This window comes from Vicia villosa, linkage group LG3 (assembly GCF_029867415.1).
Source record: "Vicia villosa cultivar HV-30 ecotype Madison, WI linkage group LG3, Vvil1.0, whole genome shotgun sequence".
NCBI classification, from domain to species: Eukaryota; Viridiplantae; Streptophyta; class Magnoliopsida; order Fabales; family Fabaceae; genus Vicia; species Vicia villosa.
Genome location: NC_081182.1, coordinates 199,843,117 through 199,854,868, shown reverse-complemented (window position 1 = coordinate 199,854,868; position 11,752 = coordinate 199,843,117). Strand labels below are relative to the sequence as shown.

Genomic DNA, 11,752 nt, shown 5'->3' with positions numbered 1-11,752 from the left:
AACACATTGTGTTGTGGTGTTTGTTTTTCAACTTTTTACAATTCATTATTTTTTTTTACAATATAAGCTACTTGATTTCACTGTTGCTAAAACTGACCGAGAAAAAATTAGCTTAAAAATGAATAAAAGACAAAATTGTTAGTGTTAGAATTCGAAGTGTATCTCTGAGGGACATTTTCTCAAGGTTGTTTAAGACGACTGGAGGAAAATTGACAGTGTTGATATTTGAAGTGTGTCTTTTAGAGACATTTTCCCACGATTGATAAGAATGATGGAGGATAAAAGTGACTTAAAAATTAAAATAAAAATAAGGCGTCTAATGAAATATATTTTACTTCGGTAAATTAATTAGCCAATATAAAATTTTGTTAGAGAATATAAATTTATTGTCCCTAAACCTAAACTTGTTCATGATCCATGTATTTTCTGACATGTTTTGCAAATAATTCATATTAAATTAATAATATTAATCAATGACAACAACGATCTTTAACTTTACTCATGATGTTTTTTATAGGTTTGACTTGCAAATTTTGAATATTGTTAAGTTTGTTTAGGGGTTTTACTTTATGTTACCCCACGTTTTTTCTTCAATTATTTTTTTTATTAATAAATATTAATAGAGAAGAAAATGTTTGTTGCTTGACTAGGGTGCAAACATAAATAATTTAGGTAATCATAATAATTTTTTCAACATTTAATTTTTAGTTTTAAATCAATATCACATTATTTTGTATATCAATATACTTATTTTATTGACAAATCAAATTAAAAATTCACCAATGTATTTGAGAAGCTAATTACATTATATATATACTAGCGTTCAAACGGGCACGGGCCCGTTTGTCCGCTTTTTTAATGTGCAGAGCGTCGAAATATAAATATATATTTTTGTGTGTAAATTTTGTGATGTGCACTCTCGTGTTCGTCTCTCCGCTTTTTTTATTTTGCACACATAAAAATTATAAAAATCTCTCTCCTTTTTCAGATACGTAATAAAAAATATAATTAAAAAATAATTCCTCCAAATTATAAGCATGGCCGTCTTGGAGAGAGAGCGGTGCGGGTTATCCCACATGATCTAAAATTTCAAAATTTGTCATGCTTAAACTATAACTAAATAGGTCTTCATAAAATATTTTGACGTATAAATCGTGTTTAAACATGATCTCTCTCTCTCTCTCTCTCTCTCTCTCTCTCTCTCTCTCTCTCTCTCTCTCTCTCTCTCTCTCTCTCTCTCTCTCTCTCTCTCTCTCTCTCTCTCTCTCTCTCTCTCTCCTCTCTCTCTCTCTCTCTCTCTCTCTCTCTCTCTCTCTTCTCTCTCTCTCTCTCTCTCTCTCTCTCTCTCTCTCTCAAAAAGAGACATATAATATTGATTTAGTGTGTTAGTATGTCCGCATTTTTTTAGTACACACTCTCAAGAGACATATAATATTGATTTAGTGTTTGTTTTTTCCGCTTTTTTTAGCACACACTCTCCTCAAAAAAACAAATATATATTTTTTTAGGTGAATTCTTATTTATCCAACTCAAAAAGTTGGGTAAGGTTACCCTTAGTGTAAAAAACATTAAAAACAACAAACAATTGTACTATTTAATAAATGATTAAATATGTACAAGTTAAATGGTGTCATTTGATTGGTTGAAGGTACATTACCCATCTTTTTGTGATGGGTAGAGAAGTTGTCCCCATTTTTTAATTTGATTTTTAAACTTTAATTATTTCATGAAATGAACTTGATAACTAAATGTGATTTGTCCAAAGCTTCTGATAAAAGTACATTGTAATTGTAATAAAAAATGTGTATTTTAAATGATTTTACTTAATAGAGGACAAACATGATATCAGAATCATAATTAGTGTATATTAAACAATAATATAAGATGTATATTAAAAATAATAATTAGTGTATATTGAAAATAAAATAATTAAAGAAAGACAAACGAATTAGAAAAATGAAAGAGAATAAATATAAAATGTGGTTCACTAATGCATATATCAAGGTGGTGCTCCCCAGAAAACTATCATAAAAAAAGTCATATGGTGTGGTTACATTTCTTCTGTTTACTTTCTCCATCCATTAATAATATAATTTGTTATATAATAATTGAAAAACAGGAATAAAATTACATGGGAGTTATGTAATCAACATATGATTTTATCGTATTACCCATAAATGAATATAAAATTGAGACATTAATGGAATTGAAAATTGAAAGTTGAGTGTAATGTCTATCACTAATAAGAACCAGCCATACCTTTGATTATTTAACTGTTAGTGTGTAACATGGTTTTGAAAGAAAATGAATAAAGTAACTGCTTACGGTTATGTTCTATGAGTGTAAATGTATTCCTTCTTCAAAGTAAACTTATAAAGGAGGGTAGTTATTAACTTTTAAACCCTTCCCATGAATAATTGATGGAAGTTATTATTTTTAAATTGTATTTACTTTATTTATTAAAAAAAGAAAATAAAGGGTAGTTTAGAAAGTAAAATAGGTCAGCCCAAAATATGTATCCCATATATATATATATATATATATATATATATATATATATATATATTCTATATCTATGTAAATCAATGAAGTAATCGAAATAAGAATATTGATACAATTATACAAATAATTTTTTAAACTCATTTCCTATAACAAAATGATTAACATATCAAAAGTCATACAATAGTTTATTTTTTGCATAACTATATTGTCACCTTTATTATTATTATTATTATTATTATTATTATTATTATTATTATTATTATTATTATTATTATTATTATTACTAAAACCATCCCCTTTCTATTTTCAAAGGTTGAAAAAATAGTTTAAAAATATTAATTCTAATGATTGACAATTTTTTTTCCATTTTAATAACTACGTTAAATGAAAAAACAAAGCACATTGATATGCTTAAGAGACATTAAGATAAATTAATTTACAACTCCGTAGAAAATATAAATATTCTATTGTTTGCATCACAACTTTCTTTTTATACACTATAAAAGAGTCAAATAATGTTTTATTTATTATATGTAAACTCAGAAAAATATGGTTAAAGTTTTCATGTTTGTGTATGTGGTGGTTTTATTTCTCTTTATATTTCTAGTTGCAAGGAATGATGGCACTCGTAATTAATTTTTTAACCATTTTCAAATTTTCTTCTATAAACTCATATCTTTTATATCATGTTAGTAACAATATTGTTATATATCTGTTTTTACAGCACGACGGTTTATTACCTGTATTACACGTGCTGATTGTCCAGATAGTTCTGAGTTTCACAAGTATATGTGCATTGAAGGCAAATGTAAACTTATTAAATTGAAGTAAATCACTCAAGTATAAAATAAACTTGATGCAATAAAAAAGTTTTTAATTAAATCAATATTTCCTTGTTGAAATCAATCATAAAATAATGACAGAAAAACTGATGAATAAGTTCAACAAGTAAGAATAAATATCATTTAAACCTACTAAAATTTTATTTTCAACAGCAATAGTATTTATTTATATTTTTACCAACCTTGCAACTATAGCCTTGTACACTAAAATCTTGAAAATCAATTTATTTTTTTTGTATGTATCAACATGGCATCCAATTGAAAAAGAAAGAAAAAACATGGCAACCAATTATGGCATAGCATAAGATATGGTATGTATCACATGCTTTTTCCAAAATCTATATTCATATCTCAATTCTCTTTCTAATACATTATTTGAAGGTACTTCATATATTCTCATAATTTAATTATGGAAAAATTGATAAATTTATCAAACTAATCAATTTAAACACAAATAGCACCACATTCTGATGGACTCCTTGATAATACTAATGTGAAATTCATAGAAATATGAACCTATTTCCAAGCATTTATATTTTGAAACATTCATAATGGTTTCTTATATTCTTTCTTTGATATTTGACAAGTTAGACACGCATACACAAATTTTATTACATCTTTTTCTATTTCAGGCCACCAAAAAAATTCTTTAAATATTGGTACATGAGTGGTAGTGAAAAATGATTCTTTATAGTGGTATTATTCAATTTTTATAATCCTTTCAAAATTCAAACCAACCACATTTTTGTTTGTTAGAATTGATTAATTTTATCACGTATATGGGACAATTAAGACTTCTTTTTTTTTAGAAAAACTATCTGAATAAGATAAATAATCCAAACATCAAACAAAAACAGACAACACGGTTTAAAAATCTTAAATAAACATATTCATATACTATCAAAAAATGTTCAATGTTGATATTTAAGGTATAAAGTTTTTATGGATTTTGTTGTTGTTGTTGTAAAAGGTTAAATGTTAGATTAAAAGTTTAAATGTTTAATGTTGTTTTTATGTTTACTTATCAAAGTATTGGCATTTTTCTGAAATTTGTTTTTGTTGTTGGGATTGAAGGTTTAACTATGTTAGTAATATATGTTGTTGTTATGTTATTAAAAGGTTTATGTTTTTGATGTTGAAGGTTTAAAACAAGAAATACTATGGAGGTGCAACTATGATGTCAACTAATACTAATGATGTTACTGTGAAATACTTTTACCTATAGGAGTTATGTGATATTATTTGGTTAAAGAAATATTAGTATATTGATAGATGATTGGAACAAGGTAGATGCTAATGTGAAAGAAAGTATATGGACAAATTTGTATGTATTAATTTAAACTTATATGACCATTTTTATGTTAAATACTAATACCAATTTTTTAATATAAATTTAGTTGTTTTTATGAAGTTCCAAAAAGTCATAAGCTAAAGAAAATATGGATTTCTTATGGTGGTGAATGCTAGAGGGGATTTAAGACATAACTCACATGGAATTACATCAAAAAGCCGAAGTCTAATTTTGTTCATCCAGTTGGGATGTAAAGTTTTATTGATTTGAATACTTGGGATAAGTTTGCATGTGTGTCATAATTCTTTGGAATTCAAGGTTAGTAAGAATTTTATGATGTGATATAGGGGTCGAAGGAAGTCTTGAGAGACGTGAAGAAACAAGGCTTGTATACCCTTGAGACTGAGGTTGTAAGTGGATCAGTAGATTTTTCCTCCTCGAAACCTATGTCGAAGATAGAACTATGGTACATGAGATTGAGGGGTGTTAGTGAAAGGGATCTTTTCGAAATGGGGAAACAAAATCTTATAGGTGGTGACAAAGTCGAAAAATTGTACTTTTGCAAACCTTGTGTGCCTGGTAAATCGTGTAGAGTAAAGTTTAACAAAGGCAAACATAAAACACATAGATCCCTTGATTACACCCATGCTGATCTTTGAGGACCTGCAAAGAATCCTTCACACTATTGATTTCACTTCCAAGCTTTCTTCATCCTTCTCTCCTTTCTTTTCTCTTCTCTTTCTCTTATTCTTTTTCTTCTTATTATTTTATATATTAATATACTTATTTTATCAACAAATCAAATTAGAAATTCACGAATATATTTGAGAAGCTAATTATATTTAAAATAAGAATATTTTGATAGAATCATACAAACAATTTTTTAAACTCATTTCCTATAGTAAAATGATTAACATATCAAAAGTCATACAATCGTTTATTTTGTGCATGACTATATTATCACCTTTATTTTTATTATTATTATTATTATTATTATTATTATACAAAAATTAATAATAATAATAATAATAATAACTATTATTATTATTATTAAAACCACCCCTTTCTATTTTCAAAGGTTGAAAGATAGTTTAAAAATAAAAAATATTATCATTTTAATAAATATGTTAAAAGAAAAAACAAAACACATTGATATGCTTAAGAGACACTAAGATAACAATTTTCTTAAATATAAATATTCTATTGTTTGCATCACAACTTTCTTTCTATACACTATAAAAGAGTCAAATAATCTTCTAGTTATTATATATAAAGATAAAAAAAAATATGGTTAAAACTCTCATCTTTAAGTATGTTCTGATTTTATTTTTCTTTCTATTTCTAGTTGCAAGGAATGATGGCGGCGATCGTAATTTATCTTCTCATCATTTTCAAATTTTCTTCTATAAACTTATATCTTTTATATCATGTGATTAACATTATTTTACTATGTCTTTTTGCAGCACCACGATTTACTACTTGTATTACACGTGCTGATTGTCCAGATAGTTCTGAGTTTCACAAGTATATGTGCATTGAAAACAAATGTAAACTTATTAGATTGAAGTAAATCACTCAAGTATAAAATAAACTTGATGAAATAAAAAAGTTTATAGTTAAATGAATATTGCCTTGTTGAAATCAATCATAAAACAATGACAAAAAACTGATGAATAAGTTCTACAAGTAAAAATAAATATCATTTGAATCTACTAAGATATTATTTTCACCAGTAATAGTATTTATTTATATTTTTACCAACCTTGCAACTATAGCTTTGTACACTAAAATCTTGAAAATGAATTGATATTTTTGTATGTATCAACATGGCAACCAATTAAGGCATAGCATAAGATATTGCAGGCTTTTCTAAAATCTCGATCCATATCTCAAATCTCTTTCTAATACTTTATTTGAAGACACTTCATACACTCACAATTTAATTATGGAAAATTGATACCAAACTGATCAATTCAAACACAAGTAGCACCACATCCCGATGACTCTTTGATAATATTAAGATGAAATCCATAGCAATATGAAATCCATAGTAATATGATCCTATTCCCAAACATCTATTTTTTGAAGGTTGAGACATTCATAATGGTTTCTTATATTCTTTCTTTGGTTTTTGACGAGTCAGAAACGCACGCACAAATTTTATTACATATTTTTTCTTTTAGGCCACTATAAAATGTTCTTTAAATATTGATACATGAGTGATTGTGGAAAATATTCTTTATAGTGGTATTATTCAACTTTTCATTTCAAAATTCAAATAGCTACATTCTTTTTGTTAGAAGGTTTAGTGTTGTTATTGAAGGTTTAAAGTTTTTATGGATTTTGTTATTGTTGTTCTGTTACTAAAAAGTTAAATGTTGTTGAGATTAAAAGTTTAAAGGTTTAATGTTGTTGTTTTTATGTTAACTTATCAAAGTATTGACATTTTTCTAAATATTGTTTTTGTTGTTGGGATTGAAAATTTAACTATGTTGGTAATATATGTTGTTGTTGTTGTTGTTAATAGGTTTAATGTTTTTGATATTTGAGTTTTAATGGTTTAATATTATTGTTATTGAAGGTTTAAAGATGTTGATGTTGTTCTATTAACTTATTAAAGTATTGATATTTTTCTTAATATATATTTTTGTTGTTAAGATTGAAAGTTTGAAGAGTTAATTGTGTTGTTGTTATTGAAGGTTTAATGTGGTTGTTGGGTCAACTTATCAAAGTATTGACATGTTTCTTAATGTTATTGAAGGATTCTCATAAGATTACTTCTTAAATAAGTAAATCACTATTTATTATTTATTCTTTTTTGTTTAAACAGATAGATAAACAATTCATCAAACACTCGTCTTCCAATTGAGGGTACTTATAGTTAGCAAAAGAAAACAAGAAATACTATAGAGGTGCCAATATGATAGTAGCTAATACTAAAGTCTGTAACATATGTTTTAAGATGCAGGTCGAGTTTGATATGCAAATTGATAGATGTTATATGGTGAAAATACTTTTACTTTTAGGGATTATGCGATAGTATTTGGTTAAAGAAATATTAGTATATTTATAGATGATTCGAACAAGGTAGATGTTGTTGATTTGAAAAAAAGTATATGGACAGATTTGTATGTATTAATTTAAACTTATATGACCATTTTTTTCTTAAATACTAATACCAATTTTTCTAATCTAAATTTAGTTAGTTTATGAAGTTCTAAAAAGTGATAAGCTAGAGAAAAGATGAATTTTTTATGGTGGTGAGTGCTAGAGGGACTAAAGACATAAATCACATGGAATTACATCACAAAGCCCAAGCCTAATTTTGTTCATCCAGTTGGGATGTATAGTTTTATTAATTAGAATACTTGGGATAAGTTTGTTGTGTCTCATAATTCTTTAGAATTCGAGGTTAGTAGGAATTTTATGATGTAATATAATGGTCGCAGGGGTTCTTAAGAGGTGTCAAGAAACAAGGTTTGTATACCCTTGAGGCTGAGGTTGTAAGTGGACCAGATCAGTGAAAGGGGACTGTTTGAACTAGGAAAACAATATCTGCTAGGTGGTGACAAAGTTGAAAAACTGGAATTTTGTGAACCTTGTGTGTTTGGTAAATCCTATAGAGTGAAGTTTAACAAAGGAAAACAAATAACACATGGATTCCTTAATTACAATCAAGGTGATCTTAGGGGGTTTGCAAGGAATCCTTCACACGTAGGTGAAAGGTATTTACGATCCATAGTTGATGATTATTCTAGAAAGTTATGGGTATTTATGCAGAAGACTAAGGATGAAAATTTTGAGAATTTTGAAAGTTAGAAAACTCTGCTAAAAAATTAGACTGGAAGGAAAGTCAAGAGGTTGATAATTCATTATGGCCTGGAGTTCTACAATGAAGCTTCTGGCAGTTACTATAGTATGTCTGCTATTTCAAGGCCCATGATTATCATGGGTACTCCTCAACAAAATGGTCTGGATGAGAGGTTCCATCAAACAATCCTAGAAAGGGTTATATGCATGTTGGTTAGTACTATATTGAAGAAGGTGTTTTGGACTCAGATTATTGTGATTGCATTTGGGATGAAGACATCTGAAGAAGTTTGGTCCAATCATCCACCAAATCTCGAAAATTTTAGAGTATTTGGTTGTGTAGCCAATTCTCATATTAGGCAAGACAAGGTCGAACATAGAGCTCTAATAGGAATGTTCATGGGGTATCCTGACTGAGTAAAACCATATAGGCTTTGTGTTGACGCAGTAAAGCGGCAAGCAAAAGATTTGGAAGTATTACTCCGAGAACTATCGTGTCCACGGAGAATGGTCTGGTTAAAATTCCATTCAATGATTTCTATGTTTTTGAGCTCGGGTTTAAATGAATTAAAGACAAAAAGTTATAAACAGGAAAATAAATACATTCTTGGGAGATATTAACTTATCAGACCTGAATATAATCCACTCCTCAGAAACGTAAACCTATTGACGAGTTATATTAAACCTACAATACTCATCAATGTCATCACGTATCAACCACAACATCCATTGTATCATCTCGGAGGCGATCTCTCCACCAACCTCAAGAACACAGAAGATAACAGTGTTAATCGCGTCAACAACCTCTCAGCACAACACAACCAACACAGAGGCATTAAGCATAGATACCTAAGTGAATGTCAGCTCTAAATCTATCTCTAGAATAAAAAAAAAATATTGATAATCATCCTAGATAAGGATTCGAGCAGTATATGTCTATAGCAACCCAAATCCCAAGTAGAGAGCAAAAATCTAAAATAACAATTGACAAAGATTTGTAAAGCATATTTAATACAACGCCATGAGCGATAAATATACATAGGTTCAAAGTAAATATACAAATAAAACCCAACAAAAGAGAAATACAAGAAGAGGATAAGAGATAAATCAAACATCTCACGAGTTGTCAACTCTGATTAATGAGCAATCCACCTCCAATCATCCAAATGCATGACTCGGTATTATTTTCTAAGCTAATCCTATCCTAAGAACGGAATTGATGGAGTTGGGACAAAAAATCCCCAAAACCATTACCTAGAAACTAAACCAAAATGAAACATATAATCAAAATTCTCACAGCCGCACTAAGCGAGCTCGCCGCGCTTAGCGGGCTATCATTTATTAACACACTAAACCGCCTCTGGAGGAAAATATTTAGACTAGAAAAAGTGACCTCGCTTAGCGGGACGACCTCGCTAAGCGAGCTTTAAAACTCAGCTCTGCTACAAGAAGTGAAAATGGTAGCGTGCTAGGGACTTGGCTAAGCGGGCTCTATAGAATTTTTCTCCTTATTGCTTCAAAAGTGCGTAACCGAAGCTGTGCCTTTGAAACTTTATCGCTCAAGGCTCCAATATGCATCAATACCTATAAAATGATTGAAAAATGGTCAAACGGTGCTTAAATGAATCAAAAACTCAAAGAATTCATAATATGTACAAATATAACGAAAACGTACACATTCACACGTTAATTTAGGGAAAAGAGTCAAAAGTGTCGCAAAACTATATACAAAAATAACTACAATTTGACACTTATCACTTTGGTTCCTAGAACCATGTCACAGAAGGTGTATCATAAGTCGTGATGTGGTTTTCAATGAAGCCGAAATGGCATTCAATAAAACTGATAATGTTGGTTAAAATGCACATATCTCTGAAGAAGAGCTGGAACAGAAAGAGATTCTTGTTGAGGTGGAGCATATTGATGTTGAATTGCATGACCTAGATGAAGTCGAGGAAGAAGAGTATGATGTTGAAGGAAATAAGGAAACTGTTGATGACTACCTACTGGCAAGAGACATGTCAAGAAGAGTTATCAAGCAACCTCAAAGACTTGGTTATGCAGATCTCATAGTGTTTGCTTTAATCTCTAGTAGTGAGGTACTTGATGAAGAACCTAGAGATTGCAAGGAAGCTGTGAGGAGTTGAAATAAGAGTAAATGGATAAAAGCCATGGAAGATGAGATGAAATCTCTTCATGATAACCATACTTGAGAGTTGATCAAGAAACCTGCAGAAGCCAGGTTAGTCATCTATATGTGGATTTTCAAGGTTAATGAAGGAATCAAATAAGTGATGTAGAAGAAATTTAAGTCAAGGTTGGTTACTAGGGGGTTCACTCAGAAAGAAGAAGTCATCTTCAATGATGTTTTCTCACTAGTTGTAAAGCATAAATCCATTCGAATGTTTTTGGCCTTAGTGGCAAAGTTCGACTTAAAACTTGAACAAATGGATGTGAAAATAGCCTTCTTGTATGGTGATCTAGATGAAACAATTGTGATGAAGTAACTTGATAGGTATGGAGAAAAGGGTAATGAGGATTGTGAGTGCAAGACGAATAGGTCTTTGTATGGCCTGAAACAATCTCTTCAATAGTGGAAGATGAGATTTGAGAAGTTCATGACACACATATGTTTCACTAGGAGCCACTTCGACCACTGTGTTTACTTCAGTTTTCTACCTGGAAGTTCATTGGTGATTTTGTTTCTTTATGTAGATGTTATCCCCATAGCCAGCAATAATGTCAAGGTTGTAATGAAGGTGAAGGCTGAACTTAGTAAGGAGTTTAAAATGAATGATCAGGGAGTTGGCACCATGATTCTTGGGATTAATATTCGAAGAGATAGAAAGCAACCAAGATTATGCTTATCTCTAGAGACATACATGAGGAAGATTCTTGAAAAATTTGATATGTCGAATTCAAAGCTTGTCGTAACACCAAAGTTCGTGTATTGAAGCTAAAAGAGCCTATAAGAATAATATTCCATATTCTAGTTGATGTTGTAGTTTATCAAAAGAAAATACTTATCGTATCCACAGAGACTGGAGCAATATTACCCCCGATTAAATTATCGAAATCTTTTTAAAGTAACATAACATTATAATAATATTAATTTAAGTAAAGTAATAGAACGTAATTGAAACAAAATTAAAATAAGTGAAAGTGTTAATATAAAAGGTGATCTTGCAGGGGTTGGTTCTACTCTTATCGTTCTCATATGCAATATACCGATTATTTCTGCATAATCATGTTTTTATTCATATATATCCATGTGCTTTTCCAATAACAGTGTGTATGTCCACACAAA

The 11,752-nt window shown here is 29.3% G+C and overlaps 1 long non-coding RNA gene across 5 annotated transcripts; it reads left to right on the top strand.

The window, feature by feature from the left end:
- Positions 1 to 2,981: 2,981 nt before the first annotated feature.
- LOC131593285 (uncharacterized) lies at positions 2,982 to 6,353 on the top strand. Of its 5 annotated transcripts, XR_009280845.1 has the most exons (6): positions 2,982 to 3,130; positions 3,227 to 3,450; positions 3,612 to 3,655; positions 4,486 to 4,668; positions 4,742 to 6,004; positions 6,099 to 6,353. It is a non-coding gene; the product is annotated as an uncharacterized LOC131593285 (long non-coding RNA). The 5 variants fall into 5 exon arrangements; XR_009280843.1 differs by having other exon boundaries at positions 3,227 to 3,655; positions 4,486 to 4,630; XR_009280842.1 differs by having other exon boundaries at positions 3,227 to 3,655; positions 4,756 to 6,004.
- Positions 6,354 to 11,752: the final 5,399 nt, after the last annotated feature.